The sequence below is a fragment of the Parus major genome, chromosome 4, assembly GCF_001522545.3.
Source record: "Parus major isolate Abel chromosome 4, Parus_major1.1, whole genome shotgun sequence".
Classification (NCBI taxonomy): Eukaryota; Metazoa; Chordata; class Aves; order Passeriformes; family Paridae; genus Parus; species Parus major.
Window position 1 is genome coordinate 66,311,676 of NC_031771.1, and position 9,450 is coordinate 66,321,125.

Here is a 9,450-nt window from a genome sequence, read left to right on the forward strand (position 1 = left end):
CCCTGTCCCTGTCCATTCCTGGCAGTGCTGGAGGCAGGGACTGCACTGCAGGGGAATGTCTGAGGTGAGACATCTCCGCTGGGATGGCTTGGCTGCTCCTCCAAGTGCTTGCCAAGGGCAGAGCCGGGGATGTAATGAAGGCAGCGGCCCATGGGGAGTGGAAGGAGCCTGTGCTAGATCAGCTGATATAATTAGAAAGCGGGGACAAGGAGATGAGCTCCTGTGCCCGAAAGCTGGGCTGTCTTTCCCAGCTCCAGCAGCTGGGCTAATGAAAGCTCTGACCTCCCCCTGTGCATCATCTCCAGCCTGGGGGCACTGCCATGGCCGGGAGAGCGGGAGGAGCTCCCACATTCCAGCCTTTCCAGGGATGGGGCATCTACAGCCACTCTGGGCCACAGCCACCACCCTCACCTCGGCCACCTGGTGACCTCTCACCCCTCACCTGGGCCCACGGGGACTGGGCAGTGTCTGTCCCTCAAAACCACTCTCCAACTTGACTTTGCCAACCAGCTCCATGTCCAGGTTGTGTCTCCTCATGTTTTGGTTCAGGCAAGAACCCCCAAACGGCCCCCAAATGGGCCCAAAATGACAACCTGTGTGCAAAACCCTCGGGCCAAGCCCTCTGGTGATGGTGGGGAGATGGTGGATTTGGATGGGAACATCTCCTCCAAATGAGATGACAGACTGGGAGAGCTGGGGCTGTGCAGCTTGGAGAAAACTCTCGGGACACCTTCCAGCACCTTCCAGTGCCTGAAGGGCCTCCAAAAGAGCTGGAGAGGGACTTAGATGGGATATTTGGAAAAAATTCCTTCCTGGGAGGGTGGGGTGGCCCTGGAAGAGAAGCTGTGGATCCCTGGATCCCTGGAAGTGTCCAAGGCCAGGCTGGACAGGGCTTGGAGCCACCTGGGACACTGGAATGTGTCCCTGCCCATGGCAGACAAGATGGTTTTAAGGTCCATCCCAATCCAGACCATTCTATGAAATCCCAACCCCACAAGCCAGAGTTTCCCCATGGAAGAAGGGATTTCCATCCATCTGAAAACCCTGCTGGTCTCCTCTGGCAGCACCAACCCCTCCAACAGCCCCCAAGACCTCCAAACTGACCTCGCAGCAAGGATTCAACAGGATTTAGCAGCAGGGAAACCCTGGATATTTGGGCAGTGCAGAACACACCTGGGCAGGCTGGGACAAGCAATATTCCTGCTGGATTTCTGGGACACATCCAGCTCCTCAGGAGAGGATGGAACTGACCCTTCTCAGGGCTGGAGGGAACGTGGAGAACCAGAGAACCGGGCTCTACAACAACAAGGTACCTTGAAATCCTGAGCCTACAGAGAAGAAACTCCTGGGGGTGTTTAGGAGTGGTTTAGGTGCAGGATGAGACCCAGCCTGGTGCACTGGGCTCGTTCTCACCTCCCCTGCAAAATAAATCCCCCCATCCCATCCTGCTCCCGACTTGTCCCTGGCAGGCAAGGATCTGTTGGACATCACAGAGCTTCCCAGCAGGGAACCAACTCCCTCCAGTGCTGGACAGACAGTCAGCCACTGCTTATCCCAGGTTTTCATTCCTGGTTTGGATCATTATTTTTATTACTGGTGCTGGGCTTCCAAAGGAAAACATATCTTTGGGCCACATACCAAGGGATTTGGTTAATTCGTCACCCGCAGACGCACAGATATTTATTTAAAAGCGCCTCTTGTTATGTTACTTGGCAACTTCTGAGCCCGTGTGTTTCTCCAGCTGATAAATATTTGTGAGGTTGGTTGTGTGAAGAGCAGCATGTGTTAATGATCTGATTGCCTTTTTCCCGAGTTCCCTGCAAAGGGAGCGGGCTCTGCTGCCCAGGGGTGGAAAAGGACCTGGAGGTGCTGGGCAGAAGGGACTGGACGTGAGCCCAGGTGTGCTCAGGTGGGCAAGAGGCCACTGGCACCTGGCTTGTCCCAGCTCTGGGGTGGCAGCAGGGCCAGGGCAGTGCCTGGGGACCACGGGGTCACCTCCAGGGCTGGGGGCACTTCTGAGCCCCTCACAACAAGAAAGATCTTGAGGGGCTGGGGAGAGTCCAGGGCAGGGAACGGAGCTGGGGAAGGGTCTGGAGCCCCAGGAGGGGCTGAGGGAGCTGGGAAAGGGGCTCAGCCTGGAGAAAAGGAGGCTCAGGGGGCCCTTCTGGCTCTGCACAACTCCCTGCCAGGAGGGGACAGCCGGGGGGGTCGGGCTCTGCTGCCAGGGAACAGGGACAGGAGGAGAGGGAACAGCTCAGGCTGCACCAGGGGAGGTGTAAATTGGATATTTGGGAAGAGTTTTTTCATGGAAGGGGTTGCTAAGCACTGGAAAGGGCTTTCCAGGGAGGTGGTGGAGTCACAATCCCTGGAATTACCCAAGGAACGATGGGATGTGGCATTCAGTGCTGTGGTTTAGTTGGGGTGGTGGATGGAGGTGTTTGGTCAAAAGTTGGTACTCGATGATCCCAGAGGTGTTTTCCAACCTGAATGAGTCTGGGATTCTGGGATTACACCTGTCTAACCCTGGAGCACCCTGCTGCCTCTGGAGCATCTCGCCGGCCTGTGATCAGGACTTGGCCCTGAAGGAAAGAGAGGCTCATAATGGGCTCAGACAAAGCTCATCCTTCTGCCTCAGGAGCCACATAAAGCCAGCAGGACCCACATCTTCATGGCAAAACCCTCCCAGTTTTGTGAGATGGAAACTCAGCCAAAATCCCTGCAAACCTGATTCCCAGCCCGGCAGGAATTCCTGCAGCTCCTGCTCGGCTCAAGGGGACTTTCAGCTCCCTCTGCCAGGACAGCTCTTGGCTCCAGCCAAACCTGGATCATAAGGCAGGAGCCATCCCAGTCTCCTGAGAGCTGCCTTAGCAGTTGTCCTTGCTTTCCTTGCTGTTTAGGGAGTTCCATGGACCTTCTTCCCACCCATGGTGGGGCTCATCCCGGTCCTTTCCCCCATGGAGGTGCCCAGGGCTGTGGGGTGATGGAAGAGCTGAGTTTTGGGTGCTTTGGGGAACCACCTGGATTCTTGCAGGACCTCAAGGTGCTTGGCCCACCACCACCTCCTCCAGGATGAAGCATCACAGCCCACCCATGGCTCCTGGTGCCTGCAGGAGCCATGGAATCCTGGAATGGTTTGGGATGGAAGGGACCAGGGACACCACTCCCCAGAGCAGCTTCCTTGGGAAGGGCTCCCACAACCAGAGGATGAATCCAGGGCTCCAGCATGGCTTTTCCATGGAGCAGAGGTGTGGGGCAGCCAGAGGGGTTGGGGGGTCCCTGCCTGCTCCCCAGTCCCGAGGGCAGGGATGTCTGGGCTCCTGGCCTCGTGCCTCCATCTCACTTTCAGATCCCTCAAATAATAACCGTGTTTGCCAGCTCCTGTGACAGGAATGACTAATGGGAAAGATCCTCTGTGAAGGGAAACAAGAAATCTCCTTGTTTCACCCTTTGTTTGCTGGATTTCTCTGACAGCCCCGGGCATGGCTCAGTTCCCCTTCGGGAGAAAGCAGATTTTAACCCCTTCAACAGCTCCAGCAACACCCTCTTAACTCTAAACCTTCCCTGTCGGGATATAACTCCCTTCAGGAACTTTTTTGCAGCCGGTTTATCCACATTCCTGCTCCATCCACATGGAGTTATCACGCAGCGAGTGCCTCCGACTGCTGATGCAACGTGGTTTTCACAGTGCATGTGGAAAACACCCTCCCCATCTGCCTGGCTTTTTGCAAGTCAGGGGACCCGGCTTTCCGCCTCTTTTCCCGTTTTTCCAAGGGATGGGTGATGAAAGGTGCCCTTCTCACGGTGGTGGAAGCAGCAGGGGATGCCCAGGGCTGATGCTGCAGCCCCCAGGGAAGGGGGGCTCTCCCAATCCCACCTCTTGTAGGACGAGCTGCTGCTCTCTCCCAGATGTCCACAGCCAGATGTTGGACTTTCAGACCCTCAGTTTAGATCTGAGGGGGCTGGGAGCTGATCCCTTGGGACGCCAGCCCGGTGACCCGGCAAGGAAGAGTTGGAGGAGGAGGAGGAGGGGAGACACGAAGCCACACAGGCACCGCGCCGCTTTTTAAATGCCCACCCCTGCTCCGAGGAGCCAGCGGGGACAATTTCAGCCCTTCCACACTTTCCTCTTCCTCCCTGTTGCCATCCCAAGGCCGGCATTCGGTACAAGGCTCCCGCTCCCCTTGCGTGAGCCCGGACACGGCAGGCAGGGAATCACACCGCTCCGGCATTTCCACGCCTGTTTGCAGCCCCGCTCGCCTCCCAGCCTTTGCAGAAAATAAATTCCCCAGCCAGGCTGAACTCGGATGACAGCATCGCTGCTATATTTAGCCGCGGCAGATCGCCGCTCCAAGCGGGGCCACACATAAACAAACCCCCGGCGCACGGAGAGGGCACGGCCGGGGGAGCGCTGAGGGATGGAGCAGCCCCCCGGTCCTGCCTGCCCCAAACTGGGGGTGCCCTGCGTTCCCTCTCCGTGCCAGCACCTCCCCGGAGGGCTCAGCGAGGGCGCAGTCCCCCGGAGCAGGCTGGAGGATGAAGGATGTGCTGGAGGGCGCTGGAAGCAGAGCGTGGAGAGCGGGGGGAGTTGCCAAAGGTTATCGCAGGGGGCAAGTGGCATCCCCCGGCTGGGACTGGACCCGCTGGCTCCCAGCTGGAATTCAGCAAGCTGTCGACATTCCCCCCACCTCCTCCTGTGGACTGTGCTGTGGGGCAGAAAATGCCAGAAAAATGCCCCGCTGCAGCCGTGCCCGCCCTTCCCAGCTCCGCTGCACATCTCCCTGCAGCCTTTCCTGCCTGCTCCTCTCCCTGCCCGACCCTCTGCCGTGGCTTCTGGAGCCCCACGGGGATCCACGGGGTGTGGAGCAGAGGGAAGAGGTTGTGGATGTGCAGCAGGGTCCGTGCCTGGCTCACTGACAGGCCTTGTCCTCCTTCCCCAGCTCCCCGCGTTGGGAAGAGGATGGGGATGCTCGGGGTGTTCCAGGGGATGCTGGGGGTGCTCCAGGGGATGCTCGGGAGTGTTCCAGGGGATGCTCGGGAGTGTTCCAGGGGATGCTGAGGGTGCTCCAGGGGATGCTCGGGGTGCTCCAGGGGATGCTCGGGGTGCTCCAGGGGATGCTCGGGGTGTTCAGGGGATGCTCGGGGGCCGCTTAGCTGGGGAATGCTCAGAGGGTACTCAAGGAATGCCCAGGGGTTGCCCAGGAGGGTGTGGAGCATCCAGCAGCTCAATACCCTCCTCTGAAGCAGAGGGTTCATCTGGCCTGGGGGGCCGCTGGCAGCCACAGGTCGCCAGGCTCTCGCCTTGGCTCCGAGGAGGGGACGGAGCCGCAAAGAGGGTCCGGGCTCCCCCCGGGCACACCCAGAGCCGCGGATGTGCTGCAGTGCAGCAGCTCCAGCCCCGCTCTCTCCCGGGGAGGTGACAGAGGGGATGCCCACCTTCACCCTCCCTTCATGGCAGCGCCAGCTCCGCCTGCTCCAAACCCGTCTCTGCCGGGCCAGCGAGCGGGATTTGCCGTCGGGAGGAGCAGCAGCCCTGTCCTGTGCTGCTGGGGATGGAGCCCGGGCAGCCGGGACCCCCGGGCAGCCGGGACCCCCGGGCAGCCGGGACCCCCGGGCAGCCCTGCCTCGGGGGCCGCGATGGGCGAGCGGGGAACGCTCCATCCCCTCCAAGCCGGGGAGGCACCGCTGCCTCCTCGGGTGATGTCCCAAGCGGGGATCCCCTTGTCGGGGCGGGCAGGAAAAGCTGGATGTCCGAGGAGTCCCCGCAAAGCCGGGGAGGCATCGGCGCCTCCCGGGGTGAAGCCTGAGGCGGGGAGCCCCATGTCGTGACGTCCCCCCACGTCCTCCCTCCCTCCCCACCGCCGCTGCTGGGCGAGGGCCACCCAGCACCGAGGCAGATGACATAATTCCCAGCAACTGCACGTTAATCACTCGGCCGCCAGCAAGCTCCTCGCCGTGAATCCAACCCCCAGCCCCAGCCACCGCTCCCCTCCCTGACATCACTGCCAAAGAAATAAGGAAATAAATAAAAGAAGACGAGGAAAAGGTGACGAGGGGGAAATAGCCTGGCGCTGGCACTGGCACACAGGTCTGCACCCCCCACCCCCGCCGCTCCTCCCCGCCTCGCACTCTATTTTTGGGTGCTGTCACATCCCAATGGCCCCGCGGGGCCAAATCCAGGCAGCTGCGACTTTAGGCACAAACACGGCTCCCTCCCCTCCATCACACCCGAAATCGGCGCTGGCAGCCCATCCTCCACCCCGCCCCCCTCCCCAAAATCCTCCCCTCCCCCTCCCCAAATTACATCTGGGTGGGTGGTTCAGGCGAGCGAAGCTCCAGCATCAGGTCCCCCCCACCTCGCCCTCCGTGCACCCCACCTCTCTCCACCCCCAAGAGACCCCCCCCCGCTCCCTGCCACCCCCCACCCCATCCCACCTCCCCCCTCTCCCAGCACCGCTTCCCAGTTCCTCCCAGTCGCTTCCCAGCGCGATCCTTACTCTTGGCGGGGATGCTGGGGCTGCGCCGGTGCCCGGCGGCGGTGGCAGCGATGCGCAGGAGCGGGCAGGGATCGGGCAGCGATCAGGGATCGCAGCCGGGCGGCCGCTCCCGTCCGAGGGGTCTCATCTCATTTTGTCCTGTGTCACCAACACACGCACACACCACACACACACACCACACACACACATTCGCAGCCACGTTTCCCCCCCCTTCTTGCGGCAAACGGCGGCCAGCCCCGACCCCACCCCCTGTCACAGCAGCAGCCTAACAGCGAGGGCCGGGAGGATGGAGGAGGATCTGCTCGCCTTCCCTTTAACTCTTCCCTCGCCACCCCCCAGGACAGGGCTCTGTCCCCGTGGACCTGGCTGGGGATGCTGGGGCGCTGCTTGGAGCTCCCTCACCTTGTGGTCTTCCTCCACAGGGCGCCGGGGAAGAGGGTGTTTGGGGTCCGCTGGTTCCCCCGCAGCCTCATCGCCCTCGTGCCCCCCAAAAAAGAGCCCTGGAACAGAGCTGAGCCCTGCCATCGCTCCAGGCGGTGTCTCGGGGGCACGGCTGGGGTGTGAGGGGCACGGGCAGCCCCAGGGTGACAGACAAGGCTGGGGGTGGGAACCAAATCTGTCTGCCTGTATGCACTGTGAAAATCCCATTTTGGTCCCTATTTCCCCCCATTTCCAGGAACATAGCCCTTTGGGGTGGAGGGGGCACTGAACCCCTGGGGGTCTCCAGAGGGGGGTGGGGATGGGAATGATAAATCAGTGTGGGAGAGGAAAGAACTTTTCCCATCCCACGGAGAATCCAAGGATCTGAGCTCGCTGGGAGGGAGGGGCTGGGGGACAATCTCCCCAAATTCCCTCTTACACGAGAGAAAAAGGGATGACATGAGCTGAAAAAGGGACATCCAAATGGCCAGGGACTCCAGCTGAAGGCAGGGCAGCTCCTGACTGCGACATTGCTTGGAGCTGTCTTCTCCAAGGAGAAATGAGAGGTGCCAGAAGGAGAAGGAAAAGCTCATGATGCTGTCCATGGAGAGGTTGGTGGCACCTGTCCCTGCTCCCAGCTTCACCCCAGCACTGGCTTGCTGCAGCAAGTTTAGGTCCTGCAACACACTCTGCTTCTCCCCTTGGCCTTTCCATAGATGTAGGGAGGTTACACCCTCCTGCTCATCTGTCTGGAGAGCCAGGGGGGAGGAAAGAGGCAGGAATTGCTGCCACTGAATCCTGCAGCTTTCCAGTGAAATGGCAGGGTGGGTAATTAATTATTGCTAATTATTAATAGTGCTGGACAGGCCCTCGGCTGCACCCCCAGGACCGCAGGCTGTGAGCATCTCCCTGCACAGGTTGTTGCTGACAGCGCTCCAGGGGCTGTGTGTGATCCTGCTGGGATGGAAAGGGCAGCTGAGGCTCTCTGATTTACTTACAGCCTTTGAGAACCGGGATTAGACCGGCTGGGCAAAGCCACTTCTGCTGTGGGTGGGATTCTGCTGCTTCCACCAGCACTGCCAAGCCATGGAGCAATTTTAGTCCTGCATGGACGGACAGCTGAGGGGGTCCTGTCCTTCCTGGGCAGCCTGCTCTGCTCTGAGCCTGCAGTGCAGCCCCTTTTGGGGGTCATCCCTGTCCTACAGGGAGCTCGTGCAGCTTCTTGTGCTGCTCCAGGGTCAGATGAAGCCTGCTCCAGTTGTCACCCCACCACACCAGGACTGAGCACCAACGTGGAGCTGCACCTGATGGGAGACGAGCTCCAGCTGCCCTCTGCAAGGGGCACTGGAGCTCTCCTGGCCACCCTGAGGGGATGAACAGGGAGCCTGCAGGTGTCCCCCTACCCAACATGGGTCATGCCTAGGCTGGGGCAGGTCCAGTTTTGTAGCTGAGAATCAGAATCACGGAATCATTTAGGTCGGAAAAGACCCCTCAGATCACTGAGCCCAAAAGTTCACCCAGCCCTGCTAAGAAGAGATGCTCTGATGGTGTTACAGCTCCACCAGGCCAGCCCACAATCCTGTCCCCAGCTGCAGCTGTCTGTGGACACCCAAGGAAGAGCACAACAGGACAATCCTTCGCCTTGGCATTCTCCAGCAGCTCCAAGGGAGAGGTTTCTGCCAGGTCCAGACATCCCTGCGAGCTGAGAACCCTCGATGTGCTGTGAGTCCATCCCCACTGCAAGGTTCTGCCTACTTGGGTGCTTGAAGCCCTGAGCCTGTAGGACACCCCCCATTCACCCTCCCATTCCAGTCTCTGAGCCTCTGGATGAGGATTATCCCAAAACCAGCACCGGGGCTGCAGGATTTTCACTCTCCCCCTCCACACCAATCCCTCTCCCGAGTGCTTGCAGATGCAGATTCCCTGTGGCAGGCTGGGATGGACCCTCTCTCCAGAGGACAGCACTCTGCCCCTACCCCTCATCCTCACCCCAGCCCTGCCAAAACCCCGAGTGGACTTTGTTTTCCTTTATTTGCCGCGTGTTTTGTGTGCCTTGCTGTGGTTATCATGCTCCAGCCGTCAGCTTGCAGCGAGTCCCCGGGAGAAGGTGCCAACTTTAACATATGCCTGAACAGTTCTTTTCAGACATATACAAACTGGAACAATGCCTCGCTGGGAATATGCTTGTTGGTGCAATTTGCCAACTGTGGCTTCGGATCTGCTCTTTTCAGCACGCACCAACTATTTGTAGACGGTGCAAAAGCCGGGATCGCCGCTCACGGATGGGGTCTCTGGAAAGCTCTCTCCAGCCATGCAGGAACCAGCAGGGGAGACAATCAAGGGCTGGGAAAAGACCCCTGAGTATCACAAATAATGATCAGACCAAACATTTTGCTCCTGAGAACCTCAGTCCTTTTTCCCTTTACTTTAGGAAAGCCAGCGCTGATTTCTCCACTACCTGCACCTCTCTCACCTTGTGTGTGCAGGACTTTGCTCAGCTCACCCCATTTCCTGGGTTCAAACATCTCCCAGTGCT

At 59.7% G+C, this 9,450-nt stretch overlaps 1 protein-coding gene across 2 annotated transcripts in view; it reads right to left on the reverse strand.

Annotated features, from left to right (window-relative positions):
• The window catches only part of LZTS3 (leucine zipper tumor suppressor family member 3), a 45,454-nt gene extending 38,741 nt beyond the window's left edge, over positions 1-6,713 (reverse strand). Inside the window, exon 1 of one of the 2 annotated variants that reach the window (XM_015625139.3) lies at positions 6,495-6,713. The gene's annotated coding sequence lies outside the window, so the exon portion shown is untranslated. The remainder of the gene's footprint in view (positions 1-6,494) is intronic. The other variant, XM_015625136.3, reaches the window with a different exon arrangement.
• Between the last annotated feature and the right edge of the window lie 2,737 nt (positions 6,714-9,450).